The sequence below is a fragment of the Leucoraja erinacea genome, chromosome 5 (genome assembly GCF_028641065.1).
Source record: "Leucoraja erinacea ecotype New England chromosome 5, Leri_hhj_1, whole genome shotgun sequence".
In the NCBI taxonomy this organism is placed as follows: domain Eukaryota; kingdom Metazoa; phylum Chordata; class Chondrichthyes; order Rajiformes; family Rajidae; genus Leucoraja; species Leucoraja erinaceus.
The window spans coordinates 77,223,244-77,235,245 of record NC_073381.1 but is presented as its reverse complement, the minus strand read 5'-3'; the positions used below and the strand labels follow the sequence as shown (position 1 = coordinate 77,235,245).

General features: G+C 42.9%; 1 protein-coding gene across 25 annotated transcripts in view; it reads right to left on the bottom strand.

Moving 5' to 3' along the window:
• The window catches only part of eya4 (EYA transcriptional coactivator and phosphatase 4), a 408,000-nt gene extending 396,341 nt beyond the window's left edge, over positions 1 to 11,659 (bottom strand). For 3 of the 25 annotated variants that reach the window (XM_055635976.1, XM_055635979.1, XM_055635978.1), the window contains exon 1: positions 11,428 to 11,656. The gene's annotated coding sequence lies outside the window, so the exon portion shown is untranslated. Of the gene's footprint in view, positions 1 to 10,615; positions 10,931 to 11,427 lie in introns of those variants that run through there. The other 22 variants (XM_055636014.1, XM_055635984.1, XM_055635986.1 and 19 more) reach the window with 13 other exon arrangements.
• Between the last annotated feature and the right edge of the window lie 343 nt (positions 11,660 to 12,002).

Genomic DNA, 12,002 nt, shown 5'->3' with positions numbered 1-12,002 from the left:
AGGGCATTGGTTAGAAGAGTCATGAAGTCATATTGGCTAGGTTGGAGTATAATGTGCAGTTCTTATTACAGGAAAGATGCTGAGGCTGCAAAGAGTGTATAGAAGAGGTTTACCACAATGCTGCAAGGATTTGAGGGTTTTTTTACACAGAGAATGATGGGTGCCTGGAATGTGCTGCCATGGGTGGTGGTGCAGGCAGATACAATGGTGGCATTTACAAGACTTTTAGACATGCACATGGACATGCAGTGTATGAGGGATATGGATAATGTGCGGGCAGAAGAGATGAGTTTAACCTGACATCATGTTCAACATTGAGATTGTGGGTCAAAGTGCCTTTTCCTGTGCTGTACTGATCTATGTTCTATGAGTATGTATATTGGTATCAGCAAAATTATTTTTATTTTCATAAACGACTGATGGAAATGTGATCAGTCATTCACATAAGCATCTGACATATCACAATTTGTAAATTTGAAGAGTTAGGTTATTTTTTCCAATTTGTAAGTATTCGGTGGAATAGACAAATTCAATTGTAATGTGCAACTACCGATTAATTGGGTGTCTTTTTTACTTTTAGACATACGGCATGGAAACAGGCCCTTCAACCCATCGAGTCCACACCGACCAGCGATCATCCCCGTGCATCAGCACTATCCTACCCACTGGGGACAATTTACAATTTTTTTACAAAGCCAAGTAACCTACTAGCCTCCTTGGAGTGTGGGCAAAAACTGGAGCACCGGAGAAACCCCACGCAGTCACAGGGTGAATGTAAAAACTCCGCAAAGACAGCACCCTTGGTCAGGATTAAACCCGGGTCTCTGGCGCTGTAAGGTAGCAACTCTATCACTGTTCCACTGTGGCACCTTCTTTATGTTCAAATGGTCATGTGATAGGAGCAGAATTAGGCCATTTGGCCCATCAAGTATACTCCACCATTCAATCATGGCTGATCTATCTCTCTCCTAACCCCATTCTCCTGGATCCCACCCCCCCCCCCCCCCCCATAACCCTCATCGATAATCTATCTATCTATGCTTTAAAAAATATCCATTGACTTGGCCTCCACAGCCTTCTGTGGCAGAGAATTCCACATTCACCACCCTCTGACGAAATAAATTCCTTCTCATCTCCTTCCTAAAGGAATGTCCTTTAATTCTGAGGCTAGGACCTCGTCCAAGACTCTCCCACTAGTGGAAACATCCTCACCACTCTCTCAATGTGTAATCGTTACTGAAGGCATAATTGTCCCAATTCAAGTTACATATTTTGAAACTGTAGCTCTTCAGCTCACATTCCATTGGGATGATCATGGAAGTGCAGATCTCCACCGGGGGCCAGCATCTTGCAGGTTCATCCATTACAATCAGGTGACTTTGGTACATGCTTTGGAAATGTTTTAACAAACAGCTCCCATCAAGATAGCTTTTCTTGTTCCACCCATGCAGTCTGGTGCTACGAGTAAGGTCCATTCACAATTTCCCTTAAATTCAACATTTCCTAGATTAGTTCATTAAGAAGATAACAGTCAATCACATTGTTCCATTTTCAAGTACTGTACGTGAAAGCAAGGTAGGCTGTGGCAAATGGCATAGTTCCCTGAAGGATGTTTGTGAATCAAGTGTTCAGTTACTCATCCAGTTATTCAACAGTTGCACCCCTGGTAGATCTGACTATTCTCTAAATTGCCCACCACTTCACAACCAGTCCATGTGCTGGTTTATCCTGCCTTGGGCCAATATAGTCAGACACACAGCATGGAAATAGGCCCTTTGACCAATTATTTAATAGGAATCTGAGGGGCAACATTTTCACACAGAAGATAGCATGTATATGGAATGAGCTGTCAAAGGAGGTAGTTGAGGGAGGAGCAATAGCAACATTTAAAACACATTTGGACAGGTAAATGGATAGGAGAGGTTTAGAGGGATATGGATCGAACGCAGGCAAATGGGACTACCTTAGATGGTAGCTTGGTTAGCATGAACGAATTCTATCATGGCACGCCAACAATCCCATGACCCTCGGGAATGGAATAAACAGGATGTACTTATAAGGAAATGAGAGCATTAAGTATAATACAAAGTGCTAGAGTATGTCAATGGGTCAGACAGCATATATGATTCTATGACCTATGGATTTTAAAAGACATTTGGTAGAACAAGGGTTCCTATGTTTTCAATTAGTGAAAGAACTAGAAAAGGTTTCAAGGAATATGGATCAAATGCAGGCAAATGAGACCAGCCCAATATGCCAATTTGGTGGACATGGACAAGGTGCCTGTTTTCATGGTGCATAGCTCTATGACTTTATGACTCTCTGACTCAATGATTCCAAATGAGCTAGAACAGAAACAGTGTAACCGATTTTTGTGACAGCACTACAGAAGATGCAAAGGAGATTTATGATGAAGTTGGTGGGACTGGAGATGAGGAGATGCTGGCTTTCTTTGGATAAAGGACAACGCGCTTTTGATTCTTTTAAAGCTTACCTTCAGCAAAATAATTCACAGGATCCAATTAACCCAAGAGAAAGCCCTCTAGGATAAAGAAGTGGTTGGCAGACAGGAAACAAAGAGTCGGGATTAACGGTTCCCTTTCAGAATGGCAGGCAGTGACTAGTGATGTAACACAAGGCTCGGTGCTGGGACCGCAGCTATTTACAATATACATCAATGATTTGGATGAAGGGTACAAAGACAAAGTAACATTAGCAAATTTGCTGATGACACAAAGCTAGGTGGCAGTGTGAACTGTGAGGAGGATGCTATGAGAATGCAGGGTGATTTGGACAGGTTGGGGGAGTGGGCAGATGCATGGCAGATGAAGTTTAACACGGATAAATGTGAGGTTATCCACTTTGGTAGCAAAAACAGGAAGGCAGATTACTATCTAAATGGCGTCAAGTTGGGAAAAGGGGAAGTACAACAGGATCTGGGGATCCTTGTACATCAGTCTATGAAAATAAGCATGCAGGTACAGCAGGCAGTGAAGAAAGCGAATGGCATGTTGGCTTTATAACAAGAGGAATCGAATATAGAAGCAAATAGGTCTTTCTGCAGTTGTACTGAGCCCTAGTGATACCACACCTGGAGTATTGTGTGCAGTTTTGGTCCCCTAATTTGAGGAAGGAAATTCTTGCTATTGTGGGAGTGCAGCGTAGGTTTACAAGGTTAATTCCCGGGATGGCGGGACTGTCATATGCTGAGAGAATGGAGCAGATGGACTTGTACACTCTGGAGTTTAGAAGGATGAGAGGTTATCTTATTGAAACATATAAGATTGTTAAGGGTTTGGACACGCTGGAGGCAGGAAACATGTTCCCGATGTTGGGGGAGTCCAGAACCAGGGGCCACAGTTTAAGAATAATGCTGATAAATGTGAGGTGCTACACCTTGGCAGGACAAATCAAAATAGGACGTACATGGTAAATGGTAGGGAATTGAAGAATACAGTTGAACAGAGGGATCTGGGTATAACCGTGCATAGTTCCTTGAAGGTGGAATCTCATATAGATAGGGTGGTAAAGAAAGCTTTTGGTATGCTAGCCTTTATAAATCAGAGCATTGAGTATAGAAGCTGGGATGTAATGTTAAAATTGTACAAGGCATTGGTGAGACCAAATCTGGAGTATGGTGTACAATTTTGGTCGCCCAATTATAGGAAGGATGTCAACAAAATAGAGAGAGTACAGAGGAGATTTTCTAGAATGTTGCCTGGGTTTCAACAACTAAGTTACAGAGATAGGTTGAATAAGTTAGGTCTTTATTCTCTGGAGCGCAGAAGGTTAAGGGGGGACCTGATAGAGGTCTTTAAAATGATGAGAGGGATAGACAGAGTTGATGTGGACAAGCTTTTCCCTTTGAGAATAGGGAAGATTCAAACAAGAGGACATGACTTCAGAATTAAGGGACAGAAGTTTAGGGGTAATATGAGGGGGAACTTCTTTACGCAGAGAGTGGTAGCGGTGTGGAATGAGCTCCCAGTGGAAGTGGTGGAGGCAGGTTCATTGGTATCATTTAAAAATAAATTGGATAGGCATATGGATGAGAAGGGAATGGAGGGTTATGGTACGAGTGCAGGCAGGTGGGACTAAGGGGAAAAAAATTTGTTCGGCACGGACTTGTAGGGCCGAGATGGCCTGTTTCCGTGCTGTAATTGTTATATGGTTATATGGTTAATAAGGAGTAAGCTATTCAGAACGGAGACGAGGAAACACTTTTTCTCACAGAGAGTGGTGAGTCTGTGGAATTCTCTGCCTCAGAGGACGGTGGAGGCAGGTTCTCTGGATACTTTCAAGAGAGAGCTAGATAGGGCTCTTCAAAATAGCAGAGTCAGGGGATATGGGGAGAAGGCAGGAACGGGGTACTGATTGGGGATGATCAGCCATTGGAGGAGCCAGCACATTGAATGACAGTGCTGGCTCGAAGGGCCGAATGGCCTACTCCTGCACCTATTGTCTAAAGCCTTTTTGATGTGGGAGGAATCTGGAGGACTAGAGGAAACCCACACAGGCACGTGGAGAACATGCAAACTCCACACTGAGGTCAGGATCTAACCCAGGTTGCTAACCCCAACTTTATTGCATTGATCCATACTCACACAACACTCATCATTGCCCACACAATTTAAGGTGAATTCAAGTGCATTGTTTATATATCATTGTTGTCGGGAGACAAAAGGAATGGCTACAAGAGACAAAGGAGATTGTTGCATGATCAGTCCGAGGCTGACTGGAACCAGTTCAGACCAACAGCAATCATGTTGCTGGCTCCAGTGTCCTATAGCAAAATTATCCTTGGATACCACATGACAACAATCCCATCACCTTCCTGACTGGAATGAACAGGATGTTCTTATAAGGAAATGTGAGCAATAAATACAACACCAACTGCTGGAGTAAGTCAACAGGTCAGGCAGCATCAGTGGAAGGAATGGATAGGCATTGTTTTAGGTCCATTATTCTGGTTACATGATTTAACACGCGATGTCTGCGACCACCACATTATATGGCCAAGCTGGCTCCATGTGGTGAACATGTTGCACATGTCCCAATAATGACACTAAATACAAATAAATATTATATCCATGAACCTTTCTGAATGCATTTTAAATGTTGTAATTGTGCACAATCTGGCAGCTCATTCCATATACCCACTATATTAAAAAAAATTGGCCTCTCAGCTCATTTTTAAATCATTACTTTAAATCTTAATCTAGATTTAGACTTGTCTGCCCTGGGGAAAAAAGACGGTGACAATCCACACCCCTCGTAATTTTATAAATCTCTATAAGGTCACACCTCGGCCTCCTTCACTCCAGGGAGGCCCCAACCAATACCAAATCTCCTTATATTACTCAAGCCCTCCAGTCCCTGTGAGTCTGCTTGCACCCTCTCTCCTTCTAATAGTATGGTGACCAAAACTAGGAGTCAAAATCACCAACAATATGGACTATCCATATTGAAGCAACGACCAAGAAAGCATACCAACGCCTCTACTTCCTTAGAAGGGTTATGAAGTTTGGCATGTCCCATACAACTCTCACCAAATTCTACAGATGCACCATAAAAAGCATTTTATCAAGAGGCATTACAGCTTGGTTTGGGAACAGCTCCATCCAAGACTGCAAGAAATTGCAGCCAATTGTGGATGCAGCCCAGACCATCACACAAACCAACCTCCCTTCTTTTGACTCCAGTTATACCTCACGCAAGGCCAGCAGCATCATCAAGGACGAGACGCACCCTGGCCACTCCCTCTTCTCCCCTCTGGCAAAAGGTATAGAAGTGTGACAATACACACCACCAGATTCGGGGACAGTTTCTTCCCAGCTGTTATCAGGCAACTGAATCCTAGCACAACCAGAGAGCTGTGCTGAATTACTATCTACTGCTTTGATGACCTCGGACTATCCTTGATTGGACTTTGCTAGCTTTACCTTGCACTAAGCGTTATTTCCTTTTCATGTATCGAACACAGTAAATGGATCGATTGTAATCATGTGTTGTCTTTCTGCTGACTGGTTAGCAAGCAACAAAAAAGCTTTTCACTGTACCTCGGTACATGTGGCAATGAACTAAACTCAACCAAACAATGCCTACAATGGTACACAAAAATGCTGGAGAAACTCAGCGGGTGCAGCAGCATCTATGGAGCGAAGGAAATAGGTGACGTTTCGGGCCGAAACCCTTCTTCAGACTGATGGGGGGGGGGGGGGGAGAGGGAAGGAAAAAGGGAGGAGGAGGAGCCTGAGGGTGGGGGGGATGGGAGGAGACAGCTTGAGGGTTAAGGAAGGGGAGGAGACAGCAAGGGCTAGTAAAATTGGGAGATTTCAATGTTCATGCTATCCGGACGCAAGCAACCCCAGGCGGAATACGAGGTGCTGTTCCTCCAATTTCCGGTGTTGCTCACTCTGGCAATGGAGGAGACCCAGGACAGAGAGGTCGGATTGGGAGGGGGAATGGGAGGCCTACAATGGGTCCTGTGTGCTCATTCTAGAACAGCTCCTCCCAACTGTGGAATTATGCTGGATGCCTCCTTCCATGAGTGGTGACTCAAGTAGAGTCATGGAGACGCGTCTTACAGTGTAGAAACAGGCCCTTCAGCCCAACTTGCCCACACGGGCCAGCATGTCCAATCTGCACTAGTCCCACTGCCTGCATTCAGCCCCAACCTCAGCACCAACCTGAAGACCTCTGACGGCTTGTCATTGGTCTTAACGTCTCCATTATTCAAAGACATATGAAAACATTTTAAATTGATTTAACTAGTTAAAAATAAAAACATTATACAGAAAAGTTCAATTTAGATCATACCACATTAAAGCCACAGGAATAGGCTTTTCATCCCTAATGTCTGTGCCACCATTAAGGTATTATCAAATTAAAAATATAGGGAGAAGGCATAATTGAGAAAAAAAAAACTTAATTTGATCTTATTTTATTTACTGGTCAGTGACCCCATTCAAATCAATGAGGCAGTCCCTTTAAGGCCAACTATAGCTGGCTTGCAAATAAAAGACTAGATGCAAAGTGCATCCGTCCCCACAGGACAATTTGATGCAGGCGTTGTTGGACTATGTAGTTAGTATGGTGGCAGAGAGTGTGAAGTGGGGGGTGTAATTCAGGTGCCTGGCATTACACATCTTCCACATTCTCCAAATCACACACTGAAGCGTTCAGCTGTGGTCTCTGATGTGCTGACTATCAGAGTAGGAAAAGGCCCATTTCTCATAAATTGCCGATCACACCTGAGATCAATCCAGCTCAATGCAGAAACTGGGGGAAAACGTTCTTCATTTAAAATAAATGTAAACACTAATTTCAGCTTGTGCTATGTGATGAAGCTGCTCGGCAGATGTGAAATTAACAAGTTCAGCAGAACTACATGCCAGGAATGTGAAAAAAAATAAAACAGCTGTATGACTGCTCTCAATAACAGTGAGTACATGATGCGCTAATTCATTTTAAAATACATTCTCAGCATATGGGCATTGCTGGGAAGGTTGGCATACATTGTCTATCCCATTTACTTCACAACTGTTATCATCAACCTGCTTTTTTAATTTGTGCATCTCTTGAGGCCACTTTGCAGAGCAGATTACTCTATCACGTTGGTATGGGACTGGAGTCACATAGAGACCAGATGGGTAAGGATTGTGGTTCCCTGAATGTACTTTAGTGGAATTGTAAGAAGGAACTGCAGATGCTGGTTTTGAATGTAAACACAAAAAGCTGGAGTCACTCAGCGGGACAGGCAGCATCTCTGGAGAGAAGGAATGGGTGATGTTCTGGTGAAGTCTGAAGGAAGGGTCTCGACCCAAAACGTCACCCATTCCTTCTCTCCAGAGAAGCTGCCTGTCCCGCTGAGTTACTCCAGGTTTTTGTGTCTATCTTTACTGTAATTCTAGCAGTTTTATGACTTTTCTTGATACCTCTGTGCATAGTTACTTTTTAAAACTAAACCCCAATTTTTGCACGTCCATGATGAGATTTGGCCTTGTTGTTTGAGATTATTAGACTCGTTTCATTGTACATGAGAATGCCTATTTTTATGAAACAAAAGTCTTCAATGTCTTAATCGATTATAACAAGTGTAAAGTGTATTATATATTTTTTCTAAAATAATATGGGATAGTGAAAAAAAAAATAGAAGTTCTAAAAACAAAATAATTCTGCAACTTAATCCAAAGTCATCTGACTCCTTCACAGAAGGAATAATAGCCCTGTAAGTGTTTCCTATGGAGTACTATATTTACAGTTGAGGCCATGTGCTGCATTAATCTTATACCAAATCTAAGTCATTAAGTTTGATTTTTATCCAAATTATTTTATTTCTGTTTGTGAACATAAAACATTATAGCATAAATTAGATTAATACATGGTGGTGATTTAATTAATTCCCGAGATAAATCGATTTATCTGCAACTCTATGATGACCCAGTAGACCTTCAAAAGTGCTATTAAAACAGGATAAGGTTGATTTTAATATAATGGACAGAGGTGTACAGCTATTAATTTCAAATGATCATTTCTAGTCTATGTTTATTAAATTGGCAAACCTACATAAACGGCAGAGAGATTAGAAATTCTGAATGCTTTGCACTTTTGGATTTGTTATTGTTGTACTTGAAACGCACTGAAACACTGCACACAATTATTCTATTTTCCTTCCTGCGAGTCTATTACACGGTGCGTTGAGCCCTTTGAATACAAATCCTTTTCATTTGGGCTAATAAAAGCCAAGATAATTTGGGCTAAATAAGTGAGCATTTTGGAATATAGGAATTAAGTTCACCAATGGTATTATAGAACAGTGGTGAGATCACGAGAGAGAGGATGTCAGATTTTATTGTCAGTTTCTGAGCTCCGCAAATATTAGAATAAATGATTTACTGGTAGAGCAGGGTGAATATACTCAAGATGTCCAAAGACCATCAATCTTCTCTCTGCTTCCAGTTTCTTCGTTTCTGTTTTATTAAGGAACAACTTTAAATTTCCTCTGTAAAAATGAGATCAGAGTTTGGATCTATGTATAATTCTCTGCCGTTTATTTTCACTGGATGAAATTTAATCCGGTGAACAGTTATTAGTCGCAGCTTCTGCTTTATTCAAAATCTTCACCAAAAAAAAGCCTTCGGTGTGCGCTGTTATTGCGGTAAACTCCTGAAAATGTAACATTTGCGGTTTAATGTAAGTTTAACATAAATGCTCTATTTATTAAGATAGGCGATTCAAAACCGTGCCCGTGTCTTTTCTTATATTTTTGTCCACACCTTTGCTTCCATTTGCACTTTTAATTTGGAATAAACATATCCTTGCGTGACTTCAGAACGATATTTTATCCTTGTTATGTTTTAGAAACTTAAATTCGTTTACGAATGTATGGATATCGTTACGGTGTTTTATTCTACAAAATGGTCTGGAATTTTCGTCCCAACCTTCATTAATTCAGATTATTAATCGGGTTTAAATGTTGCATTCAGAGTTGATCTTAAAACCAAATACAGGTTTCAATCCTCATTAAACTACGTTTTCGTTTAAAACAAAAAACGCATTATGAATTATCTACTGTAGATCAATATATCCGTTATTGCTTTCCCGTTATTTCCTCGACTGTATTTCTTCTCACGGACAAAGTCTCAGAGCTGACTGCGGGCATCTCGAAACTAATAGTTCAGCAAAGCAGCTGTTCCAGCAGACTGGCACATCTTTTTTGTGTTTAAAATCCATTAATCGTCCCCTCGTCGACTAATTGGCAGCAGATACGCGGATTGTTTTAAAATCACGCTCCAAATCAGAAATTGCCAGATAAGTATTTCTTGGTTTGTGACAACATATTCCTCGACTATTGATATGAATCGGTGTGAGGTTACAGCGATGTACAGTTGAATTGTGGAAAGCGCCTCACGGCGTTGTGAAATGTGAGTGAAAAATACCATGAACAGGGTTAGAAGTGAAACTATGTCTATCGGGGACAATTTTCGGTGGTTGATTTCAAGGTAAGGGTACCATGCACATTTTGGTGGCTGCAATGCTGACTTAACAGTACAAAAAACGGAGACTTATCTCCGCATGTTTAAGAAGGAACTGTAGTCTCTCCGCATGTCCTTTTGTTTTGCAATTCAGACGATTAATGAAATCGTTGCTACAAACTGAAACGCTGTGATACTTTTTCCGCGGCTTAGAGTCTTGGGGGGGGTAAAATAATGCAAACGAAGGCACGGGCAGATAAAATCCCGGTTTGCGCTGAAATTGAGTCGTGTTTCCAGTATGTGGCATAAAAACAAGCTAAGTATTGAAACCATATCGAAATCCGCACCTTACTTTTCCTTTATATGCGCTTCTGACACAGAGAAGCGATATCGATTCATCGAGCAGAAAATATTAATGATTCACACGGGTGGGTGTGTTTGTCAATTTACCGCATGTCCCGACTCTAACTCCAGGATATCAACGTAAAACCAATCCAGTTTTAACTCTTTGCGTTTACAAACCAACACTGAACCGTCTCCATTTGGGAAGAACTCTCAGTTAAAGGGGGGGGGGAAAGAATCAGTGAACAAAAAATATACAACTTTGAGGAGCACTAATAAAATATGGAAATACTTACAATGTACTTTATACATATCTCACACTTTTCCCACAGCTACGACACTTGTTAATATTTCTTATTCGAATGCAGACATGCATAGTGTCATTCGCATAGGTTTTTAAAGTGATGGTTTGGACCGAGATATTAAAGATCCAATTATACCCCCCTGCCTGCCCTCCGTTGTGAAGTGGTAAAAACACGAAGCCACTTGACAGCTAATCAGGACAATGATCCAAACGGGGGGACACACGTTATTATTCTTTGTGGGTGTAATGACATCGCGCTGTCGGGAAAATAACTGTTAAGTACGTGTCGTTAATCTGAAATTCAACCTGTGCGTTTACTTAAGTATCGAATTCAAAAGCCAGCGAGGAAAACTAATGGACGACAGCCCATTGGGCTTGGAGAATGAGCGACGGTGCCCCAGCATGTGTGTGTGTGTGTGTGTTGTAAGAGTATCCTCCTCAAAGCACGGCAGACATAAACACTAAATGCACGTGGACTTCCACAATACAATAACTGGCCTTCAACCCCCGAGCACAACTAAATATCGCCAGCAAACGGAGCAAGGCGGACACGGCCAGACTGCCACTGGACTTTGTGCAATGGACCAGCCTCATCACCCGGTCTACCTACATTCACAGTACCGACAAATCCGAATTCAATTGCCTCGGTTGACTTCTGATAAACTCACGTTCCCTTCACCCGGCTACGCGTTTAACGCTGGGCTGACAGATTGGAAATGTACTCTCGCCCTCAACAGTGAATGCGAGCCGGGCTCGCTCGTTTCATTATATTTGCATAAACAGACATTTAAAAAAAAAACTTACTTCCTCAACACAATTCCAGTTTCTTTCCCACGCAAACCGTCCTGCTGGAAATAGTTGATTTGCGAAGTCTTCTTCTTCGGAGCGGGGAGCGAGGGGGCGGGGATGTGAAGGGGGAAGACGTGTTTTTGTTTTGCTGTCTCAGTGTCTGTCTGCGCAGAACGGGATGTGTGTGTGAGTGAGTGAGTGAGCGAGCGAGCGGCGCTAAGACCCGTCGATCCCTCTGACCCCGTCCCCGGGCTCGTGCACAATCCCCGGGGTTTACGCTCAAACCACAGGCTCGTGCACAATCCCCGGGCTCGCGCGCTGCCTTCCCGGGGCCGCGCTCAGTCCCCGGGCTCGTGCACAATCCCCGGACCCGCGCCCAGTTCCCCGGGCCCGCGCATTACCTTCGCGGGGTTTGCGCGCTATCTGCCTCGTGCCCGCGCATTACCTTTCCCGGGCTCGCGCACTGTCCTGGAACTCGCGCTCAATCCCCGGGATCGCGCTCAATCTCTGGGTTCGTGCACAAACTTGCCCGGGTTAACGCACCATCTTCCCCCTCCCCGCGTGTCCGCAATGCCTTCCCGGGTTTGCAC